Genomic DNA, 8,391 nt, shown 5'->3' with positions numbered 1-8,391 from the left:
TATTTCTTGGTGGTGGTTGTTGTTGTTGTTGTTGTTGTTGTTGTTGTTGTTGTTGTTGTTGTTGTTGTTGTTGTTGTTGAACACATAATTGTGGAGACACTGTCTCATAATTGATGAATTTTTACTTTTGACCAGTCTACATAAATTTGGAATAACACAAGCTATTTCTCAAACTTTTGATCAAAATTATATTGGAAGCGCGTTATGTTCACTTTCGTTTGTATTCACTAGTAATGTGTATTTATACTTATAAAATGTAGATGTCTGATAGTCAATAATTGCCATTCGTTGCTTCATATTAAAATACTGCACGAATATCGTTTAAGCTTCAAAACTTATATGCGGAAAATTCATTATTTTGGTAATGTAAATCTTCTATGAGTTCCGATCCTCACCCGTTATCGATTTTAATATAGCTGTAATAAACGAAATCCTTTCCTATTGTTTTAAAATTCATGAAAAAATATTTCTTTATTAAGACAAATTGATTCAGAGGTTCATAAAATTTTTTGCAGCTATGCATTGGGGGGCAGCTGAGAAAAAGAAGAAAAACACGCGGCACTTATTAAAAATCTGACTATAGTTTTTCGATGAGTTTGGAAACGAAGCGCAGGTTGGAAATTGGAAATATCCGATGTTATTGGGATTCAGTGACGATTTCTTTAACAAAGGCTGTACTATGGCATGTTTTAATCTGTCTGGAAAATCGCCATTTTTTAGACTTGCGTTGACAATTGACATGATTGACGGCGCAAGTAGTTCTTTAAACTTTTTAATCAGCCATGTCGGAACAATATTGAGAGGATACGTTTTATTTGGGGCGACTGATAATATTTGAATTATCTCATCTTCGGATGCAGGACCATAATATGATAGTGGTTTGTTGTTACTTTGATTATCTTCCTTTCGAATCTTATTTTTGTGTTTGTTAAGGCATTTCTCATGTCGTTTTGTTTACATTCCGAAACTAATTTACTCGTCAATCGCTTTGTAGATTTGCGTCTAATTTTCGTCTAATCCAGAATACCTCCATTTTTTCTCAGCTCGTTTGCGTTGCTGCTTCGCTTTTCTAATCTCTTCGTTGAAACAGTCTGGTGTTGGGCCTGATGGTGATGGCTTTAGATTCCAGCGGTGCAAATATATCCAAAATAGGTAACGTTGTTTTCAAAAATTGTGAGTATTTCATTGACACCATTTCCTTTGGTAATTTTGTGTTAGCGGATGTATATTATATTTCCTGTCTCAATTGTTCCATGACAATGTTTTCGGTTTTACGGATGACTCTTTTTCTTTTAATTGGTTTTGGTTTTAAGTATTTCAAATTGCAGATCATCATCATCATCATCATCATCATCATCATCATCATCATTATCATCATCATGAGTAACAGCAGCAGCTGCAGCATTATTTTTACCATAACTACAACCAGCTCCAATTCATCACCACAAATACCACTACTACAACCACCACCACCACATCATCCTCATAACTACTACAACAACCACAACCACCACCACCACTTCTTCGTCACAACTTCCACAAACCACCACCACCACCTCATCATCATCACTGCTAACACCACCACTACCACCACCACCACCGCTTCCACCAACACATTATCATCACAACTACCAGCACCACCACCACCGCACCTTCATCACTACTACCACCACCACCACCACCGCCACATCATCATAAGTACTACCACCAACACAACCACCAAATCATTATCCCTACTACCACAACCATCACCACCACATCGTCATCACTACTACCACTCGTTCATGTTCTATTTTGGTCGGATCGTGTTATGAGTCATCGGCCATTTCCTTCGTCTGAGATTTATAAAAATAACATTTTTGTGCTCACATCTAAAACATGATATCAGAATCGAACTCAGCACCTCAAAATTAGTCAACCCGATGCGCTGAACGTATTTCAATTTTATTTGGTATTTATTTTTAGGAAGTGGTTATTCAGTATCAGATACTGAATAGTGCTTTTCCACTATTCAGTATCCACAAGGAACTCTTTTCTATAGAGAGAGTGAAAAGTGCGACAATCTCGGTTGAATGTAAATAAACTGCTGACCTCCTTCCAGATTGAACACGTGCAGTAACTGACAGCCCAATTCAAAGTTGTAAAAATATTTTGATCGTAATTTTTAAATTTCTGCTATTGTGCAATTAACATATCTAGTTCAAAATATCAAAGTAAGAGTGGCATTCAAATACATTTTTAAATGTCTAAATAGACATGATTAAATGTCACTAAATGTTAAGTGATACCATGGCTTGGTGGATATAAGCTGTTTGACTCTGAGCTTAAGGTTCGAGAGTTCAAATCCCGGCTGGGATAAGTTTTTTTTTGTTTTTTTTTCCCCAATATTTTAAAAATTCCTTCTGTCTATTGATATTTTTTAAACTTTTGTTTTAATAATTTTATTTGCTTGTAATATGCTTTAATGTTGATATTATACTATTGTTCTTTTATTATTATTATTATTATTATTATTATTATTATTATTATTATTATTATTATTATTATTATTATTATTATTATGTTGTAATCGTCATCATTATTATTATGATTATTATTTTTTTTTAATCAAATAGTTGGAGTAATTTAATCAGTTATCGATTTATTACGAATATCTTTTATGTGTTATAATCTCGTTGTTGTTTTTCATTGATGTGCTCTTCTCTTGTTTATTACTTTTTAAAATCTTGCTTTTTTCTGTTTGTCTCATTTGTTGTTGTTGTTGTTGTTGTTGTTGTTGTTGTTGTTGTTGTTGTTTGTTTGTTTGTTTGTTTGTTTGTTTGGTCATCTAAGACAAACCCGATTCATTATAAATATGTGGCCAGACTTTCTGCCATTTTTAATTGAGCGATGTACTTCCGTGAATTAATTGCCGTATTATATTAAAATTTACGTGATAATAATAATAATAATAATATAATAATAATAATAATAATAATAATAATAATAAAATAATAATAATAATAATGAATAATAATAATAATAATAATAATAATAATAATAATAATAATAATAATAATAATAATAATAATAATAATATAAAAATAATAATAATAATAATAATAATAATAATAATAATAATAATAATAATAATAATAATAATAATAATAATAATATATAGATGATGATGATGATGATAATAATAATAATAATAATAATAATAATAATAATAATAATAATAATAATAATAATAATATAATAATAATAATAATAATAATAATAATAAATAATAATAAATAATAATAATAATAATAATAATAATTTAAATAGATACTGAATATTAGACTACAATTGACATCTATTTACTGAATACACGTGGTATTTTTAGAGGAGATTCTTTTTTTACGAAACACGCCAGGAAGTAGGCAACAGTGGGGAGTGAACCTGGGACTGGGTTTCGTAAAAAAAAAAAGCAATTACTTTTTTTTTACGAAACCCGACAATATCCGACAAAGTTATGGAAAGAAAGTAGGCAACAGTGGGGGAGTGAACCCGAGACTCAGGGAAGTGTACACTATTGGGGAGTAAACCTAAGTCTATGGTTTTTCGACAGCTTTTGGCGGGTTTCGTAAAAATGTAATTGCTTCATTCTCGTCTGGTACCCACTTCCCATAGTCCGGCTTCATTTCCCACTGGTATCCATCTTCCATAGTCCCAGGTTCATTTCCACTGTTAACCTCTTCTCACAGTCCCAGGTTCACTCCCAACCGGTGTGCACTTCCCTGAGTCCCGGTTCATTGCCCAATGGTGCCCACTTCCCATAACTTTTGACAATATCGGTAGGTTTTGAAATAAAAGTACATTCTGAGCTCACTGTCCACTGGTATGAACCTCTCGCAGTCCCAGGTTCAATCCTCATTGGTGTCCGAATCCCAGATTCACTCCCGACTGCTGCCTGCTTCCCATAACTTTGTCGGGTTTTGGCGGGTTCCGATAAAAAGTAATTCCCCCTCTCCCTTGGTCTTGCTTTTTTACAAAATCCAGAGTCCCAGGTTCACTCCCCACAAGTGTACACTTCCCTGAATCACAGGATCACCCCCCACCGTTGCCTACTTCAATAACTTTGTCGGATATTGTCAGGTTTGTCGGGTTTCGTAAAAAGTTAATTCCTTTTATGTGCAACTTGCTGAAACCCGCCGAAAACCAGAGTCTCAGGTTCACACCCCACAGGTGTACACTTCCATGAATCTCAGGTTCACTCCCCACTGTTGCCTCACTTCCCATAACTTTGTCGGATATTGCCGGGTTTCGTAAAAAAAGTAATTGCTTTTATATGAAACTCGCTGAAACCCGCTGAAAATCAGAGTCTCAGGTTCACTCCCCACTGGTGTATACTTCTATGAATCTCAGGTTCACTCCCCACTGTTGCCTACTTCAATAACTTTGTCAGATATTGCCAGGTTTCGTCGGGTTTCGTAAAAAAGTAATTGCTTTTATGTGAAACTCGCTGAAACCCGCCGAAAACCAGAGTCTCAGGTTCACTCCCCACTGGTGTACACTTCCATGAATCTCAGGTTCACTCCCCACTGTTGCCTACTTCCCATAACTTTGTCGGATATTGCCGGGTTTCGTAAAAAAAGCAATTGCTTTTATATGAAACTCGCTGAAACCCGCTGAAAACCAGAGTCTCAGGTTCACTCCCCGCTAGTATATACTTCTATGAATCTCAGGTTCACTCCCCACTGTTGCCTACTTCAATAACTTTGTCGGATATTGCCAGGTTTCGTCGGGTTTGGTAAAAAAGTAATTGCTTTTATGTGAAACTCGCTGAAACCCGCAGAAAACCATAGTCTCAGGTTCACTCCCCATTGGTGTACACTTCCCTTAGTCTCACGTTCACTCCCCATTATTTGCCTACTTTCCATAACTTTGCCCCATTTTGTTGGGATTTGGCGCATTTCGTAAACAAAAAGTAATTGCTTTTTTTTCCTCCAAAACTCACCGAAAACCAGTCCCAGGTTCACTCCCCACTAGTGTACACTTCCCCGAATCTCAGGTTCACTCCCCACTGTTGCCTACTACCCATAACTTTCTCGGATATTGCCAGGTTTCGTCGGGTTTCATAAAAATGTAATTGCTTTTATATGAAATTATCTGAAGCCCGCCGAAAACCATAGTCTCAGGTTCACTCCCCACTGGTGTACACTTCACTGTCTCAGGTTCAGTCCCACGCTTTGCCTACTTTCCACAAGTTTGCCGCATATTGTCGGGTTTCGTAAAAAAGTAACCCCCCCCCCCCCCCCCCCATTTTGTTACTGATGTTTTACAAAACCCAGAGTCCCAGGTTCACTCCCCACTGGTGTACACTTCCCTGGTTCTCAGGTTTATCCCTTCCTCCCCCCCCCCCCCCCTTACACACTCACACACACACACACACACACACACACACACACACACACACACGCTGCTGCCTAACTCCCATAACTTTGTCGGATATTGCCAGGTGTCGTCGGGTTTCGTAAAAAAGTAATTGCTTTTTATTACGAAACCCGCCGAAACCCAGTCCCAGGTTCACTCCCCACAGGTGTACACTCCTCTGAGTCCCAGATTCACTCCCACAGCTGCCCTCTTTGTCAGGTTTCGGAAAAAAACAACAACACCGTATTATAGTGCAAAACCACTATTCAGTGTCAGATACTGAATAGTACAAAACCACTATTCAGTATCAGATACTGAATAGTGGAAAACCGCTATTCAGTATCTGATACTGAATAGTGCAAAACTACTATTCAGTATCAGATACTGAATAGTGCTAGCCTTATTTTTAATTCAGTCAAGAACGACCTTGTGACACAGTTTTCTTGGAATTTCCCATCCATCCCTTTTGTTTTTAACTCTCATACACGCACTTGTTCATTTATCTTTTTCTTTTGCGACTACTACTACTACTACTACTACTACTACTACTACTACTACTACTACTACTACTACTACTACTACTACCACCACTACTACTACTACTACTACTACTACTACTACTACTACTACTACTACTACTACTACTACTACTACTACTTCTACTACTACTACTACTACTACCACCACCACCACCACCACCGCCGCCACTACTACTACTACTACTACTACTACTACTACTACTACTACTACTACTACTACTACTACTACTACTACTACGACTACTACTTCTACTACTACTACTACTACTACTACTACTACTACTACTACTACTACTACTATATAGCTGCTGTTGCTACTGCTGCTACTCCATACTACTTCTACCACAGCCACCACACCACCGCCACCACTACCGCCTACTGCACAAAAGACAGATCATTTTATGGTCGTGTCCATGAGGGTGGACACGCGGCAAACGCGTATGGTTACCACGATTTCCAATCAATGCTTGGAGTTTATCAAGGGGTTTATGTCATTTTGCTGTTCAACAATATTCTGAAGCTCGTAAGCATTTGTTGCTTGGCACTGTTGTTCCCCTATAGGTCTTCAGAGGAGATCTCAAAGGTATTCAATAAGATTGGGTTCTGTAACAGCTGGCCTTATTCCTAATTAGTTGACGTTGCTCAGATGCCTTCTCATTTCTGAATCCCGCTGTTGCAAGTCCTCCTAACACTGTCCATTTTAAAATGTGTTTTTCCTCAGCGATTTCAGATGAATGAACAAGGGGTTGGTTGTGTGTCGAGCTGCTGTCCGGACATTATTGGATCTTATTACCCTGCGTTGACCAGTCCGCCTTTGATCCCTCTATAGATAGTATGAAGTTGACGTCACTCAGGCCTATGTTATTGTTTTTTTGCCATCCGTGTTTATGAGTAATTCTCACTAAAATTTATTAACCAGACTATAAACGTTCAAGGTTACACACAGTTTTTTTGGTCCCTTATATTTCCGGATGGCAATGTGGTGAGCTGAACAATCTCAGCTACTAGAGACGCTCAGTTTTGACATGTTTTCAATAGTAAAAGAATTGACATCAAAGTAATTACAAACTGATTTCACAAAGATAATATATATATAATATAACGTGTTAACAGTAGCAGACACACGGCAATGTTAACTTAGGGTACGTTGGTGAGAAAGGTTTCTGTTTCGAGATTTTAAGAGCATGCGTTTTGCACGATTGTCCCAGTAACATTCTTTATGACGTAATTCCCTATTTCCGTTGGGCTCCTTCCGCACTATAACAGGGGGAATTAAGGTATAATTGTGCAAATAGGTGATGAAAGCATGAAAATTGGCACACAGGTAACTTATACCACCAAGAACACAATCTGATAGAGAAGCATTCTGACATTTTACCAAAAAGTTGGTTTTAAAGCATTTTATATTTTACTATATAAACATTAGTAAATTCAGGGGAATAATCGAGGAAATTCTATTCGCCCTCTTTCTGATTAGTACTGAACATATTAATTATGTTGCGAAATTACCATATTTCTCCTCGTACTTTTTGTTGTATATCAACCATAGACATATTCCCTATCTTATAGCTTTCATTTTGAAAGATTTAGGGTTGTTTGTTTTCAACGGGGCATATGTTAACAGCGTGAAATAGGGCGAAATTAAATATTATTTGAAAATGAATAAAATCATGAAAATTATATTACACAGTACAAAATCCACGGCCAACTCCATATTCATGTGGCTTTACAATGAAAAAAAAACCCTGTGAGCTTTTATATAGCGCAATATCCACTAAACTGTTCAAAGCACTTTACAATGATTCCCGGACGGGGTAAGCTTTCAAACTAATGCTAACTACCTTGACACCTGATATTGACTGTTTAAAGTCAAGAGTTAAGCCTGGCCAAAGTTGCTTGGCTTTTATTTGTTTGGCTTTTCCTTATAGTCCTTTATAATCAAATTACATTTTCAACCTACCTAATTGTTTATGATATGACATCCTCTACATCGGCATAAGTCTGTGCATGGTAATGGTAAGCTGGCTCGCAAACCTTTGCATCGGGACGTGCATCCTTTCTTGCAGCCACATTTGACAAGTTGTTGGCACACTTTGGATACTTCCGGCTGTGATGACCAGTATGGTAAGATCTTTCCTCCGTCCATTTTCCAGCCCCATTCCAGAGGTGATGGTAGTACAGGATCGTTTTCTGTTGCAGAGCTCAAAACATAGCCAGCTTGATATGGCGCCCGTTTAATGTGTTGCTGTAATGCACTTCTTGTGGGGAGGAAGTCTCTCTATTGCACGACCTTTTTGGCAAAATAAATATTTTCTTGCTGCATTAACACCTGTGCAATCTAATGCTTTGTCGTACATAGTGACAGTAAAGGCCTCGAGCTGGGTGACGTGATGATCCGTAAATACATTTGGTTTCCTTTGTTTGCTTGTTCTTCCAACAACGGAAGCATTGTATT

The sequence above is a fragment of the Berghia stephanieae genome, chromosome 3, assembly GCF_034508935.2.
Source record: "Berghia stephanieae isolate SIO BIC M18660-M18661 chromosome 3, UCSD_Bste_1.3, whole genome shotgun sequence".
Taxonomy (NCBI): domain Eukaryota; kingdom Metazoa; phylum Mollusca; class Gastropoda; order Nudibranchia; family Aeolidiidae; genus Berghia; species Berghia stephanieae.
This window is presented reverse-complemented; position numbering follows the sequence as displayed.